Here is a 17461-nt window from a genome sequence, read left to right on the forward strand (position 1 = left end):
TTCAAATATAAGATTTCTCTAATCTATTTTTCTTGTGAAGAAGTTGGTCACATTGTTGCAAGGTGCCCAAACAAAGAAGACAAGGATGAAAAAAAAACAAATAACTACAAAGGCAAGAAGGAATTTAGAAACTAAAAAGACTACAAGTACAAAGGTAAGAAATCTTGTTTTATGGCTAAAGATTCTGCTAATAGTGAAGATGAAATGGTATATATTGTTGTAAAAGATGAATTTGATGATGATGGAGATAAAATGGAACTTATCTCTCATGTTAGAAAGAATGCTACATGGATTATTGATAGTGGCTTCTCACATAATATTGTATATGAGAAATATGTTAGCAAGAAATACTAATCTATTAAGAGAACAAAGCATTAACTAACATAAAAATCATAACATATATGAGAGGCAAAGTGAAACCCTCAAATGAGAATATGAGCCATAGAATGGCTCTCCCAATGAGGATGGTCACTTGATTTGGGGATGAGTTTATTTGATAGGATTTGGGATGTATGCTCAAGGTTCTCAAACTATGCTTCAATGGAGATGGATGGGTAATGGAAAATTGGTAGCTTTGTGAGCTCTCAATTTGGCATCATAAGGGTATGGTTGATGACTTTGGCTTCTCAAACTAGCATTATAACTTTAACTCAAGGATTGTGATGATATGGCTTGGGAGGGGATCCAATTTATAGGCTAAGGGCTTGAGGGTTTGAGGGCTAAGATGCATGGATGGAGAAATGGTTAAGGAGGGTTGAGATTGCATGAGAGGAGAGCACATGGATTGTGCTTCCTTACAGCCAATCAAGGAGTGACACATGTCACAGGGTGAGTGGATGGAAGAAAAGGCAAGGATGAGTCAACAAAGGAGGCTCAAGGGATAATATCTTCATAAAGACCCTTCATAAATAGCTTGTAAGAGAAATGAATGGGCTTGTAAGAGTCTTTATGGCCTTTGTAAGAGCATTGAAGGCTTAGTGGTTGGGGTATTTTGGAGGGAGTTGAGATTGTTGACTTTGCTTGGCTTAGGAAAGTCTTAAGATTGCTCAGGGAATGTGACAAGGTTAGGGGGGGATTAGAGGTGATTTAGGATTAGATTAGGGATGTTAGAGATGGGCAAGTGGATGGTATTCATGAGGGTGGGTGAGTTAGTAGCTAAGCTTGGTTAGTATGGGTGGATGGGGTAGATTAGGCTAAATGAAGGGTTAGGGATAGGTTAGGGGTTATTAGATTTTAGGGTTTTATTTATCAAATAGATTTATTTAATAAATGGGGATTTTGGAATTAGATAGGAGAATAGGATTTAATTGATAAATGATAGGTTATTTGATTTATCAATTAGGACTATAGATGATTAATTAAATTAATCAACTAGGGGATGGAAAAGGATTAATTAGATAGGAATTTAATTAATGATGCCTTTAAAGATAACTAAATAGGATTACCAAAGCAGTGTAATCAAATTTAGGTGTCTACATTTTGCCCCTCTTTGACATAGTGTTGAGACAACACTATTTCAAAGAAGTTTGAATGGAGACGACATGAGGAAAATATTTTAGCAACAAGGTTGCCCCAGTCTCAGATAAGAAGAAGAGAGACTAGACTTAGATGATGCCCCCTCAAGAAGGCAACAAAGAGAGAAATGAGGCTTGACGGCTTCTTGAAAAGCACCAGAATCTGGGATAAGCAAGGAGACTCAGATTGGCAAAGAGAAGGGGCTAAATTAGCTCAAACTCTCACTATGGGAGAATGATAAAGGGAGAATCAAAGGCACAAGAGGAAGCAAGCTTAAGACTTCAGGGAAGGTGGAGGATGAAGGAGTAGAGCGCTATAAAAAAGAATCTAGGATAGGGAGATGGATGAAGGGATTATAAAGTTGATGCAACAAGATTTCAAAGAGTTAGATTGGTGGAAGATGGGTTTCGGAGATCACTAGGACTAGGATTGTGGATCTTGAAAGATGAGGCTTGGTGGATTGATTGGATTGGTGGATCCCTAAAGACTAAGATTGTGGATCCCTAAAGCTAAAAGTGATGAGTGATTCAAAGAGATATTGATGCATAAGCTGGGGTAGGAGAGACAGATGTTGGATATGGATGGGGGATAATGGAGATGAAGGGAATCCATTGAAGTTTTTTGAGTAGGGGGATACTTCAAAGAGAAGTACCACCATGTAGTTGAGCACTAGATTTTCTATAGGACTGTTGGTTAATTGCCAAGGTTACCAAGAACATCAAGGCCTTTTCACCAACTATCAAGAGGACTGACAAACTGACTCAAAACAAACACGCAAGGATTGCCCCAGCATCACACATGAATCTCGGAAGAATCAAAATGGAACCGACACTGGGTAACCAACAAGCAGAAAAGAAAATGAAATAAAAGACTGGATCAAGACCTTACGCTCAGATTGCCCCATTCGTAGTATACCATGATATGGAAGATCGTGGCAACCTTGAGGAGGGAACAAAAAGATTGCTTGGAAAAGATACTTCAAGACCTAAAAGGGAAGATTCCAAATCAAAAGAAAGAAAAAATTCAAAAGAGAACCATTTGCCAACGAGATGGGTAGGATGAGGTACTACCAGACCAAGATCAGACATGAGGAAAGCTATATCCTACAAGGATCTATTAGAGAGCACCTAAGCTGATGGATCTGGATGAATGATGCATCTGGCAAGCTGAATTGAGAAGGATAACACTTTGGTGACAGGAGATCTAGCTAAAGGATACATTGGAATAGCTAACCAAGGGTTGTGCGATGTGTGCAAGATGCTGATCAAGGAGGAACTGACACAAAAGCTAGATAGATACAATGGTACTAAGCTAAAGAGGATGTACAAGCTGACGGACCAAGATATGTTACAAATGTACAAGGTTGTTGATGTTTTGGTCTTGTAAGATGGAAATGTTTGTGAAGGGTGGGATGTCTATAATAGTTGAGAGGCAGATAGGTAGATGGTTTGCGAAAAGCTTAAGTGAAAATGGGGTTCTTTGTGTGCATGTGATAGGATACAAACTAGGGTAGAAGCTTTGACATATAATACAAGCTGGAATATGGTACAAGCTTTGGACAAGATTTGGATATAAAAGCTATGATACAAGGGATGATACAAGATTTACAAGCTGGGGTACAAGATTTACAAGCTGAGGTACAAGATTGACAAGTTGTATAGGAGGTATTTATAAGCTTCATCAGATTTTGGATATTTGGTTGGAACACCAAAGGAACAAGCAGGTGTTTTATGGGATGGTGGGTGAATGGATTAGGGATAGGATAGTGATAGATAATGGAATAGTCTTAGTACACAAGGTGCCTGAATTACCAGGTTTTCACCAAGGTACCTATCCAAGGTGCTTGAATTGCCAAGTTTTCACCATTGGACGCTTATTTCTCTTTACTATTTTTTTTTCGTATTTTTCAAAAGCTAGGTATACCAAGGATTTTCAAGCATAGAACTTCTTGAGATGAATGATGTTAGTAGGATCATTCAAGAGTTCTCCTTCTGGTGTAGATAGCTGATAGGCTCCAAAGCTAAAGGAGGCGGTGACAACATAAGGACCAAGCCATGTAGGTTCAAACTTACCTTTCTTTTCTCGATCTGCTTGGACTTTCATGTTTTCTTTGAGGACCATGTCACCTGGCTGAAAGTGTCGTGGGAGAACCTTCTTGTTGAAATTTCTTTTGAGATGAGTTTGATAGACTGTGAGATGATCATATGCTTGTTGTCGCTTCTCATCTAAGAGATCTAGTTGGGTGAGTCTGGCTACTCTGTATTCTTCATCTGATATTTTCCCTTGCAAAGATATGCGCAAGGAGGGAAGTTCAACCTCTATAGGTAGTACCGCTTCGACACCATAAACTAGGGAGTATGGAGTTGTTCCTGTGGATGTATGGAAGGAGGTTTGATAGGCCCATAGGGCTAGATTTATTTGTAGGTGCCAATCGCAGTCGAAATCATTGACAACTTTCTTTAGGATTTTGAGGAGGGTTTTGTTAGTTACCTCTACCTGGCCGTTACCTTGTGGGAAATATGGGCTAGAAAAGTGGTGATGGATGCGGAGGGAAGTGCATAATTCTTCCATGTTGAGATTTTCAAAGTTACCTCTGTGGTCGGTGAAGATGGTGGATGGGATGCCGAAGCGGCAAACAATGTGGTACAAGATGAACTTGGAGACCTAAACTCCTGTAGCTGAGACTAGGGGGACTGCTTCCACCCATTTAGTGAAATAGTCTGTAGCTGTTATTATCCATTTATTTCCATTAGATGAGAGAGGTGTGATAGTTCCAACTAGGTAAAGGCCCCAACAAGCGAAAGGCCAAGGTGGTGCAACAGGCTGTAGATCCTGCACTGGAGCATGCACAAGATTTGCGTGTTGCTGATATGGGAGACACTTTCTGACAAAGTCATAGGAGTCTTCTTCAATGGTAGGCCAATAGTAGCCTGCTCGAAGGATTTGTCACACTAGGAAAATACCACTCGTGTGGGCACCGCAAAGTCCAGAGTGTACTTCTTTTAACACCATCGCGGCCTCGTTTTGGTCTAAACATCGAGAGAGAGTATCGTGATAACCTCGACGATATAGGGTATTGGCTATGATAACATAACGAGATGATTTTTGGATGAGGTTTTGGCATTGGGTACATGTGAGGTGAGGGGATATGATACCATCGTTAAGGTAAGCGTGAATCTCATGGTACCAAGGGGATTGGGGACCAAACAAGATACAAACACGGTTTGAATCCTCATTCGCATAGGTGGGTGTGAGGAGCTGCTCGACTAAAAACTCATACTATGTAGCTGCTTGGGGAATTTCCAAGAGCGAGCCTATAGTAGCCATAGCATCTGCTGCTTTGTTTTGCATTCGAGGCACTTGTGTAAACTGAATCTTTGTAAAATGTTGGGTTAGCTGATCAACTAGCTCTTTGTAGGGTAATAGCTTTTCATCTTTGGTTTGATATTCATTTAGGGCTTGCTTGATGATGAGCTGAGAATCGCCAAAGATTTGTAACTCAGTAATGTTAAATTCTACGGCTATCTTTGATCCTGCTATGAGAGCCTCATATTCAGCTATATTGTTGGTGCTAGGGAATTGTAGCTTGAAGGCTTTTGGAATGTAATCTCCTTGAGGTGTGACCAACAATATTCCTGCCCCTGATCCACGAGATGTGTGTGAGCCATCAAAATAAAGTTTCCATGGGGGTTGTTCTTCAATTAGATAGATATGTTCATCTGGAAATTCTGTGATCAAAGGATATGCATCTATTAGAGGTGCATCAGCTAGGTGGTCTGCTATAGCTTGCCCTTTGATTGCCTTTCTGTCCACATACTAGATGTCAAATTCGCTAAGGAGCATAACCCATTTGGCCAAATGACCTGTAAGTGCTGTTCTGGAGAGCATATACTTGAGAGGGTCGATCTTGGAGACCAGTTGGATGGTATGACTTAGCATGTAGTGGCGAAGCTTTTGAGTTGAGAAAACAATTGCCAAACAAGCTTTTTCCATAGGAGTATAATTGAGTTCATAACCAACTAGGGTTCTCCTGATGTAGTAGATGGCTCTTTCTCTACTGTAGTCATCAAGCTATGCTAGAAGTGCCCCTAGAGCAGTGGGCGTTGCTGATATGTACAAAATTAGGGGACGACCAGGAACTCGTGGAACCAAGATAGGGGGATTGGTGAGATACTGCTTGAGTTGATCGAAGCTACGCTGACATAAAGGATCCCACTTGAAGTTCTCATCCTTCTTCAGTAAATGTGCAAATGGCATACACTTATCTGCAAGTTGGGAGATGAAGCGCCGAATGGATTGAAGCTTTCCCTGAAGAGAGCAAAGCTGTCCAGTGTTTGGGGAGGAGGCATGTCTAAGATAGCCTTGACCTTCTTAGGGTCTATCTATATACCTCGTTTAGAAACTATAAAGCCTAGAAGCTTGCCAGATGTGACCACAAAGACACACTTCTTGGGATTCAGCATGAGATGATATTTGGCTAACCTATCAAAGACTTTCTCCAGGTCAGCAAGATGATCCATGAAGGTTTGATATTTGACCAAGATATCATCCACATAATCCTCCAAAATGCTATGGATGAGATCATGAAAAATGGTTGTCATAGCTCTTTGATAGGTAGCCCCAGCATTCTTTAGGCCAAAAGGCATCATGTTGTAGCAAAAGGTTCCCCAAGGGGTAGTGAATGTTGTCGTATGCTGATCCTCTTCTGCAATCTTGATTTGATTATACCCAAAAAATCCATCCATGAGGGATAGAATTTCATGTCCAGCTATAAGATCTACAATCATATCTATGTTGGGCAAGGGAAAATCATCTTTTGGACAAGCTTTGTTAAGATCTCTGAAATCAGTGCAGATTCTAATGTCACCAGAAGGTTTAGTGATGGGGACCATATTGGAGATCCACTCTGAGTAGTCGATAGGTCGGATAACCTTAGTAGCTAACATTCTTTCTAATTCAGCTTTGACTAGTAATGCCACCTTGGGGTTCATTTTTCTAAGCTTTTGTCTGACGGCCTTGATCTTTGGATCGATTGCAAGATGATGAACTACAAGCTTTGGATCAAGCCTTGGCATGTCCTGATATGACCATGCAAGTCAGCCAATGTTCTCTCTTAAGACCTCAAAGAGGAGGTCAGATTGGTCTTGTGATAGGGATGCAACAATATGAACAAGTCTGGGGATCTCTGAAGAATCGATGTTGACTTCTCTAGTATCCTCAATTAGAATAGAAGACACCTCTGGTCGATCATCTTGAGGAGGCAATGCTAAATCCTCATGTTTTGCTTGTGGCTCTAGATTTTCTTGCTGAGGGGTTCTCTTCGCTGCCTTAGCTAGTCTCAGATTCACCTTAGTTCCAGTTTTGGGTGTATTGGAACTAGGTTGGGGATTTTCTCCAAAATACCCCTTGGGATCTAGCTTATAGATATAGGCAGAATCTAGCTTTGTTTTCTTGTGAGGTGTTTCAGCTCCCATGAATCTCATAATCACTTCCTCTAATGTGAACTCATCAATGTGTATGACACTTGGTTGGTCCCAATCTATGAGTTGTGGATGGGCGAGTGGTAGGTCAATGAAATGGATGGATAGTTCTTGGAGAACAGAGTCTCCAAGGAAGATTTGGTCTGGGATATCGTCGTAGACTCTCTTTTCAACTTCCTCAGGAATGTCTTCGATTTTGACAAGGTCACGGTGAATGTTTGAAAAAACGTGACCATCCATATTGGTGCCCCCAATTGTGGGTATGCCAAAGCCAAGACCTGACTTCGATTCCCACTTGTGTGCATCAATGGGGCATTGCATGCCTCTTTCTTCTAGTCCTAGACCATCACCTTGATAGTTCCATTTTTCAGTGATGAGCTTAAGTTCTTGGGGATACTTTTGGCTGAAGTGATCAAGGCGTGCTTGATTTCTAGGAGGTGCATCCTTATGTAACCAATTGTTGATATCTTGAGTGAGCTCCTCATGAAGAGGGATTTTCGACGATACAAAGGTTGTTGGGCCAAACTATTTGTATCGAGGAGGTGGAATCTCCTTAGCTTTGTGATATGTTGGTTGTCCATGGGCGTGTGGATCAAGTGGGAGTGCCTCGATAGCAAATGCATCTGACAGACTATACTCTCCACAGCCTTTGTTATTGATCTTCACGATAGATAGGGTAGAGACGAGGATGGTTTCTGGGTCATTACAAGTGTGGGATGAGCTGGTGATGGCTGTGCTGATATCAATTCTAGGGCAATGGTTTGTATATGAGGCTTCAACTGCATTGCAGTAAGCAAAGGGTTCTAGATCGGCATGGATGGTTACCTCAGTGCCCTGATGCAAAAATTTGATGCACTGATGGTAAGTGGATGGAACAGCTTTCATGGCATGAATCCATGGGCGACTGAGGAGGATGTTAAATGGTAGGTTTAGATTAATAACATGGCAGAGTGTTTCTTGGATGATTGGCCCAACCTTGATTGGTAGTAAAATAGTTCTTTCTGTGGTTCTTTCCAAGTTGTCATAAGCTTTGATGGTGATAACCTCACTGATGATATCTGCCTCAGTATACCCAGCTTGTTTTATGAATTTTAGGGTGCAAATATTCAAGGCTAATCCATTATCTATCATTACTCTTTTCATGGCAAAATTGGATACCATGATGGCTATGCGGAGCGAAAGGGTGTGATCTGGCTCGACCACGGGTATGTCGGTGGGTTTGAATGATAGGGCGCATGAGGAGGATAGGTGTCCAATGTGTAGGGCCCATTTGTCGTTGCACCAAAAGCCATGACTGTTAGTGAACATGGAACACCACATAATTAACCACCTGTGGGCAGGGGAGCGCGTCACATCACCCAACAATCTCCCCCTCGACGCGCATACCAGGTGCTTACGCGGGTCGGGAAGACACCGGGGAGATTTGAACCCATGACCAAGCCAAAACTAGGCTTTGATACCAATTGTAGGGCCCATTTTCCATTGCACCAAAAGCCATGACTATTAGTGAACATGGAACACCACATAATTAACCACCTGTGGGTAGGGGAGCGCGTCGCATCACCCAACACAACGAGATTATGAAAATTAGTAGCCTTGATATTTGAAGGGACACGAGATTCTATGAGAGCACTGTCAAGGATGTTTTTGTACATAGGACTAGTGCGGAGAAGGTCTAAAATGGAAATTTGGGCTGGCATGTTCCCAAGGTGTTCCAAGATATTGTACTGGCTTTTTGATGGAGCTGATGGTGCTGGTGAAACGGGTGGGCCTGCGATGTTAAATCGTGCTCTTTGAGTGGTGATTGCACACTCATTGTTTGGTCCTTGGATATTGATAACATTGACAGAAGGCTCTTTCTCAGATATACAACCTATGAGGCTACCATAGTCTATATAGGATGAAGTGTGGTCATTGTTCTTCCCATGCTGTTGGTTTGGCTGGTGATTATTGGTGTTGTTGTTGTTGGTTTGGATAGGTGCTTTTCCAGGATTTTGGTTGTTGTGTGGAGGAAAAGCATTTTGATAGATCTGTAAGCCTGCATTGGGAGAGGTTTGGGCGCCAAAGGTGATTTCTTTCTGATCAATGAGGTCCTGCACATAATCCTTCAGTTTCATGCATCTGAGGGTAGTGTGACCTTTTACCCTATGAAATTTGAAGTACTCATTATCTTTGTACCATGCAGCTTTGGATTGGCTTGGGTCGATTTGCTGGGTAGGTGGAAACTTGATGAGGTTTTCCTTGACTAAATTCTCAAAAATGACATCCAATGACTCACCAAGGGGTGTATAGTTTCTAGGTGCAGGTTGGAATCTGGGCTTTTGCCCTACAGCTACATTGATTGCATTAGCTTGATTGCTAGACCCTTGGAAGTTGTGTCTTGGGTTATGGTTTTGATAGCTTTGGTTATTCTACTATTGGTAGTTGATAGCTTGCTAATTGTTTGGTTGATATGGTGGGTTGGACTGGTTTTGAGAAGGACCAACAATATTCACATGTCTGGTGTCAGTGATGCCATCTGTTGCAACGTGCTTGTTTTTGTTCCAATACCTAGACTTGTCATTGGAATGTGATTGATTTTGGTTGGTCTCCTTGTAAATTTTGACCACACCATCTTTAATGAGTCCTTGCTCAAGGATCATTCCTTTCTCTTTGATATCTTTGTAGGTTTGCAAACAGTTCATGGTCATGTGGTGAGCCAAGCTGGGATGGGCATTATCAATAAACATTTTCACCAAATGGCGCTCTAGCAAGGTGCAAGATATGCGGGTGGTAAGGGTTTTCCATCTTTGCAAATATTCGGGAAGGCTTTCTCCACCTTTTTGCTTGGTGTGGACAAGATCAACTACTGATAGCTCTGTTTCAACAAGATGGGCATATTGGGCTACAAATGCCTCAGATAATTCAGAAATTTTTTTAATTATGCCATAGGGGATTCTATAAAACCATTCCAGAGCTGGTTTAGCCAAACTTTTGGGAAAGAGACCCAAGAGGAAGACGTCATCGTATGCCACTTCTTGGCAGTGCATGTAAAATCCTTTGATATGTGTGATAGGGTCTCCTTTTCCCCTGAATTTGTCAAACTTGGGTGTCTCAAAATGCTTGGGAAATGGTGTCATGGTAATGGCTCTGTCAAATGGGTAAGGACACACATTCTCAAACTTGAAGGTTTTTGGATCATTTCCCTCTTGGATGTTTTTCAAAGCTGTCTTCATGGCTTCCCATTTTGAATTAATGGGTGATGGCTAGGGTGCCCCCAATGTAGGAGTGCCCTGAGGTAGGTATGTGCTAGATGGGGCAATGGAATATGGATGGCTTTGAGGTATGGGCTAGTATGGATTGTACATGGCTTGGGCAACTGAATGGTGGATGATGGGTTGCTGAGGTGGAGGGGGCACATATTGCTGCATGTGTTGCGAGGCTTGCTGTTGATATTGGATTTGAGGTTGGGATTGAGGAACATAAGTTGGCTGTGGGATAAATGGATTGCTTTGTGGAGGTAAGGTATAAGATGGGTGTGAAGCTTGGGGAAATGATCGAGGAGCTTGTGGAACTTGACTTTGGATTTGAGAAGTTTGACTAATATATGTAAGATGTGCCCCCATTTGGGAAGGTGTATGCATGGCAAAAGAGGCCAAGTAATTGGTGGTTGGTGGTGGTGGATTTCCTCCTAGAAGTGGCATAGAAAAATAGTTGGTAATAGGAGGTAATGGATTAGTTGGTGGTGGAGGTGGTGGGAATTGAAAGCTTGGAAATGAAATTGATGGGGTTTGATAGCTTGGTGGTTGGATTTGAAAGCTTGGTAGAGTGGTGGCAGGAGCTTGGATCACTTGAGAGTTGGGCAGAACATTGATAGTAGCTTTTGGGGTTTGATAGCTTTGTGGAGTGAGGGTAGTAGCTTGTGGATTTGTGGCTGATGGCACTGAGCTCCAAAGACCTAGTGGAAATGATGGAATGGTGTTCTGAGCTGAAGTAAACAAGCTAGGGGTGATGAAGGGTTGATTACTTGGCCCCATGGGTGGCATCCCGGTTGTATATTGCTAAGATTGGCCAAAGATACTAGCACTGATTTGGGAGATGGGTGGATTTTGAAGGCTGGGTTGGGGAGCAACAACAACAATAGTGAAGGGAGTGAATGATGGGGTGTTTTGGGTGAAGGGGGTTTGGGATGGAGTGGTATGGACCAATGGTGGAGTGGTGGTGGCTGGATTGGCTTATAGAAGGGAGATTTCAACTTGAGTGGAGGCTGGTATTTTTGGGTCTATTGGATCATATGGGGTGGGTTGAGGCTCTTCTTTTGGCACATATTGAGGATAATTCGAATCATAAGAGCCTATGGGTGGTGGGATTTTCTCAAACAAGGGGTGAGATAGATCTGATAAGGGGGGAGATCTTCCAAAGTTGAAGGTTCCAATGTTGTCCCTTCGAAAGTTAGCCATGATTGTTTCCTTGTTTTTGTCTATAATGGCGTTCACCAATACTACATTTCCTGATTGGTTCATGAAAGCTTCAATGTTAGTAGGTGATGGTATGGTGTTCTCTGGGCTGAAGGATGATTGATTGCTCAAGGGGAGCGATGTTTTTTGATCCAAATGATAGGGCTCCATTGTTTCCTTCTTCTTGGCTAAGCGAGTGACAGGTGGCATGAAAATGCAGAATGTTTCCTAGGGATGAGATGCAACAATGTTGATGGATGCAAAAGGGGGAAGGCTTTTCTATGCAAAAGATTTCCTAGGTTGAGGCAAAGAAATAAGACAAAACCTAAGGAGGATTGGGTTGGGGATTCTAACTTCAAAGATATGTTGCCAAAGCACGAAAGGTCTGCTTTCCTATGTGCAAGCTTAGTGGTGATTGTGTCAACTTAAGGATAGACTGATCATCCTTTAGGAAGAACATGAGATTGACCACTTGTGGATCCCAACCTTTAGCTCAAGGTGATGAGGGATAACAAGTGACAAAGCTAGATTACCCTAGACAAAGCTCTGTCAAAGGGATAACCTTGGTGAGATTGGTGGATTTGGAAGATGTTAGGAATGGTAAACTTTTGGCAAGGTGACAACAATTTTGAAAGCTTGGATGTGAAGTTTTGGATTGCTGGCTAGATGGTTTGGTTCTAAATGAGATGGATGAGCTAAAATGCTTAAGGGGAAGACTAAAGATGGCTGGCTTTCCTACAAAGATGACTCTAAAGTGAAGCTTATGCAAGAAGATGTGGAGAAACAAGGGGGTCTAATCATAGAAATCATGCCTAGTTGGTAAGGCATAAGCATTGTTAACTCCTGGATGTTGGTTAAGTTGGATAGTGCGATCTAACCAGGCGTCTTGAAGGGCTTCGTCGACAGCTTTGTCCCCTACTTTGTGGAGTTTGGCAATTCGAGGGCTTGGTGTTAGTTCCTTTCTCTTGGTTGAAAGTTCTTGGTATGCCTGAGATGGCTTGAGTTTGACTTTGTGAAACTTTTGTTTGGGTTTGGGTTGTTTTGACATGAATTTTTGAATCTGCTTGGCTTTGAGAGATCTCGATTGTTTTGCTTTGACTTGTTCAACTTCTGGAACAGGCAGTGACTACTCTAAGTATGCCCTAAGCTAGGATTGACCAAGTTTGGCAAACATGCATTCAATAAGTAAAAGATCAAGCAATAGATAGAAACAACTAGATAGAAGTTTTGATTCCCAGAATGTGATACTTGTGCCAAGGAGTGTGTGTGTTCTACAAATGTTTCGATCAGTCACTTCAAACACATTAACATCTTAGATGGTTGTCTGTAAGGCTAATAGTTGGTTTAGCTAGGGAGTCCTCGATATACCCAAGGTACGTGAGGCTCAAATCCGTAGATGAAACCAAAAAGATGTCACACAACCGAGAGGAGCGGTAACCCACTTCTCCTCTTTCACTTCTCAAGGGTATAAAGTTCCTTGAGGCTTAGCCCGAGTGATAAAATCTTGATTCCAAGAGAGGTGTCTTTGGATTTACCTCTCGATCTTTATACTTTGCTAGAACACTGGAGTTGAGGTCATCCTAAGGGGTGATGAAATCCCCAAGCAGGCTTCCTAAAAATAGAAACAAAGTTTTGGATCCTAATCTTATGCACCCAAGATGGCCTTGAAAGATGACAAGGGGAGAGAAGATTTGGATGACCTTGGGCTAAAAAACACGCTTGTTCTTTTACCAACTGACTCTTATGTGTGTTGATCTAGACTTTGCAAGCACTCATGTTTAAGAGACAATGTTCAATTCCAACTTTTTGATGAATAGTCCTTTTCAATTAATAAAATTTACTAAGATTACAATTCAAGGGCTGGATATAGGATCACCCTGCGAATGAGTTCAATCAACTAAAGCCAGAATAGCTGGAACTATAAACTATTCATCACAAAAAAATATTTTATGAAATGGTCTCAATTCCAACTTTGAAATGCGCCAACAAAGCAAAATTGATCGAAGAATGAGAACAAGAAGAAGAGTTAGGGTCAACAAAAAAGTAAACCCGTGCACTCGGAGGCTCTCCATTTCAAGTATCAATTAATTTCTTTTAAAGCATTCAAGAGTTGGTGTGATTTTGTTTTAAGCCCAAAACAAAGATGTGTGAAACTTGATTGTCAAGCGCGCACTCAGAGGCCCTCCACATCAATAGTTGTTCAATTTTAGTGCCCAAATGAAGTGTTAGCGAACCTAATGTGCATTCAAAAAATTTTCTAAGTTAGAAAAACTAATAAAAACACAAGTAAGTGAAGTTTGATCTTTATGGAGCACTTAACACCCTCTTAGGTGGACCCATCCCCATAGATGGCGCTGAGATTGCAACCAATGGTTAAATTGATGGGTGATTAAAGAGGGTGAGTCCAACTACAAACTCACTTAAAGCATCTTTATTTGATTTTTATAATTTAGAAAGTTTCTAGAATGTAGATTCTTTTTATGTCCCAAAAGATGAAGTGTGATAATATTGCAATAGTTAGTTGATCTTTTGCATTCAAGATTGAGTTTGTTTTGTTTTAGTCATGCATTCCAAAGAAAATTTTGATTTTTATCCATGGCATTCAAGAGTGTGTTTTGAACAACATACATTCAAAGAAAAATGTGTTTAACTATTCAAGTTCATTCTACGAAAAACTTAAAAAACATGATTAAGTTTGTTGCTCCAACCTGCAATGAGACAAAAAAGCAAATTGATTAGTCATCCAAAATCTTCCAAAATGAAAGCTTAACTATGGGAAAAAATTTTATAACTTTTTTTGTTCTTTTTTCGAGGCGTAAAAATGCTTAAAAAAACTTCTACTCTATGGAACCACCAAAAGTTAAAATTTGATTTATACTCTTTAAAAAAAATTTAAAAAAATACTACAAAGTGCAGAAACAAAGATGTTAAAACAGAAATGCAACAAAGACAGACGGAGACGACAATTCATCAGGCGCAGACGCTGATCTGCGGAGATGCTGATTTGCGAAGATGACAAAGAAGGAGGTGGAGACGACAATTCAGTTTGGCAACATAGAAAATAGAAAATCGGGCAGAGACGTTGATCTATGGAGACGATAGTTTAGGTTGCGACGGTGGAGATGACAGTTCAGGTTGTGGAGACGACTGTTTAGGTTGGTGGCGGCAGAGACGACAGAAGACTAGAGGCAGTGGCAGAGACAACAGAGTAGCTGGCAAAGACGCTGATCGACGGAGACGACAGTTAAGGATGCGAAGATGATAGTCTAGTGGTGGCGCTGACAGTAGAAGACCAGGCGGAGATGCCAAACTGCGAAGACGTCAGTTTGGTTGTGGAGATGATAGAGTAGCTGGCGGAGACGACAGTTTTGCAGGCGCAGACGCCAATCTGCAAAGACGACACTACACGAAAAGAATTGAAATGCGCGGATTTTTTTCAAATTTTTAAATTTTTTTTGTTATTTTCAAATTTTAGAGGGTATGTCTTCTTCCCAAGTGTGTTCTTCAACCTACAAAAATAAGTGAAACACCCTACAAATCACTCAAACAACAAGAAACATTAGATTATTAGAAAAAATAATATATAGATAGAAATGGATGATTAAATGACCCATAGTGGGGTCCCACCGGGCGTGCCAAAATGTATATGAGAAATATTTTTACAAGAAATACTAATCTATTAAGAGAACAAAGCATTAACTAGCATAAAAATCATAACATATATAAGAGACAAAGTGAAACCCTCAAATAAGAATATGAGCCATAGAATGGCTCTCCCAATGAGGATGGTCACTTGATTTAGGAATGAGTCTATTTGATAGGATTTGGGATGTATGCTCAAGGTTCTCAAACTATGCTTCAATGGAGATGGATGAGTAATGGAAAATTGGTAGCTTTGTGAGCTCTCAATTTGGCATCATAAGGGTATGGTTGATGGCTTTGGCTTCTCAAACTAGCATTATAAGTTTAACTCAAGAATTGTGATAATATGATTTGTGATAATTTATAGGCTAAGGGCTTGAGGGTTTGAGGGCTAAGATGCAAGGATGGTGAAATGGTTAAGGAGGGTTGAGATTGCATGAGAGGAGAGCACATGGATTGTGCTTCCTTACAACCAATTAGGGAGTGACACATGTCACAGGGTGAGTGGATGGAAGAAAGGGCAAGGATGAGTCAACAAAGGAGGCTCAAGGGATAATATCTTCATAAAGACCCTTTATAAATAGCTTGTAAGAGAAATGAATGGGCTTGTAAGAGTCTTTATGGCCTTTGTAAGAGCATTGAAGGCTTAGTGGTTGGGATATTTTGGAAGGAGTTGAGATTGTTGACTTTTCTTGGCTTAAGAAAGTCTTAAGCTTGCTTAGGGAATGTGACAAGGTTAGGGGGGATTAGAGGTGATTTAGGATTAGATTAGGGATGTTAGAGATGGGCAAGTGGGTAGTATTCATGAGGGTGGGTGAGTTAGTAGCTAAGCTTGGTTAGTATGGGTGGATGGGGTGGATTAGGCTAAATGAAGGGTTAGGGATAGGTTAGGGGTTATTAGATTTGAGGGTTTTATTTATCAAATAGATTTATTTAATAAATGGGGATTTTGGAATTAGATAGGAGAATAGGATTTAATTGATAAATGATAGGTTATTTGATTTATCAATTAGGACTATAGATGATTAATTAAATTAATCAGCTAGGGGATGGCAAAGGATTAATTAGATAAGAATTTAATTAATGATGCCTTTAGAGATAACTAAATAGGATTACCAAAGCAGTGTAATCAAATTTAGGTGTCTACACATATGAGTAGAGATAAAACAAAATTTGAGCACATGGAACATTATGATGGTGGTAATGTGAGATTTGGAAATGAAGAACCTAATTGCATAAAGGGAAAATGATGTATCTCATTAACCAATGAACTTATATGCAACAATGCTTATTGGATTGAAGGATTAAAGCATAATCTACTAAGTGTGGCACAGTTGAATAACATTGGATTCAAGGTAGAATTTATGAATGGGAAGGCCAAACTGTTGGATGGAAAAGGAAATCTGGTCAAATCTGGCAAATAAACAAAAGGTAGTCTATTCTATCTAAATCTTAGTGAAAGTTCATGTTTTATTGCTCAGGTAGAAGAAAGTTGGTTATGACACAAAATATTATGTCATGTGAACTTGATAACCTGGTCAAGATAAGCAAATACAAAAGAGTAAGAGGTATTCCTAGCTTTAGGAAACCTGATAGGGATCTATGCAAAAATTGTCAAATTGGTAAAATGGGAAAAACTAGTTTCAAAAGAAAGAACTATCATTCAAAAGAAGTCTTAGAGCTTGTACATACAAACTTATGTGGACCTATTGGAATAGAGAGCTATAATGGAGATAAGTTTTTCATTCTTTTTGTTGATGATTATTCTAGAATAATGAATACAGTGTATCTAAAAGAAAAATCTGAGGCTTTTAAAAAATTTAAGTGGTATCTGGCAAGAGTAGAAAAAGAGGTAGATTAGATCACATACATATCAATGATTGGAAAATTGCAATATGTAGTGCATACAAGGCCTGATATTGCATTAGCAGTCAATATGGTGGCAAGATTCTCAACAAATCTCAAAGAAAATCACATGATAACAATCAAAAGAATCATGAAATATCTGAAAGGTATAGAAAACTATGGTTTATGGTAAAAAATAGGAGGCAATTTGGATTTAAAAGTATTCACAGATGCTAATTGGGTAGGAAGTATTGATGACAGAAAGAGCACCAGTGGTGGAGCATTCTTTCTTGATAAAAGACTAGTGTCTTGGATGAGCAAGAAATAAAATTGTATTTCTCAGTCCACAACAGAGGCAAAATATGTGGCAACAACAGTTAATTATTATGATATTGTTTGGTTCAAACAATTGTTGGTAGGTATGAAGATAGAGATCAAGGATCCAGTGGTTATATACTATGATAACACTAGTGCAATTAATTTCAAAAACACTAGTGCAATTAATATATCAAAGAATCTAGTGATGCATACCAAAACAAAACA

The sequence above is a fragment of the Cupressus sempervirens genome, chromosome 2, assembly GCF_028749045.1.
Source record: "Cupressus sempervirens isolate cs-2001-9-10 chromosome 2, ASM2874904v1, whole genome shotgun sequence".
Taxonomy (NCBI): domain Eukaryota; kingdom Viridiplantae; phylum Streptophyta; class Pinopsida; order Cupressales; family Cupressaceae; genus Cupressus; species Cupressus sempervirens.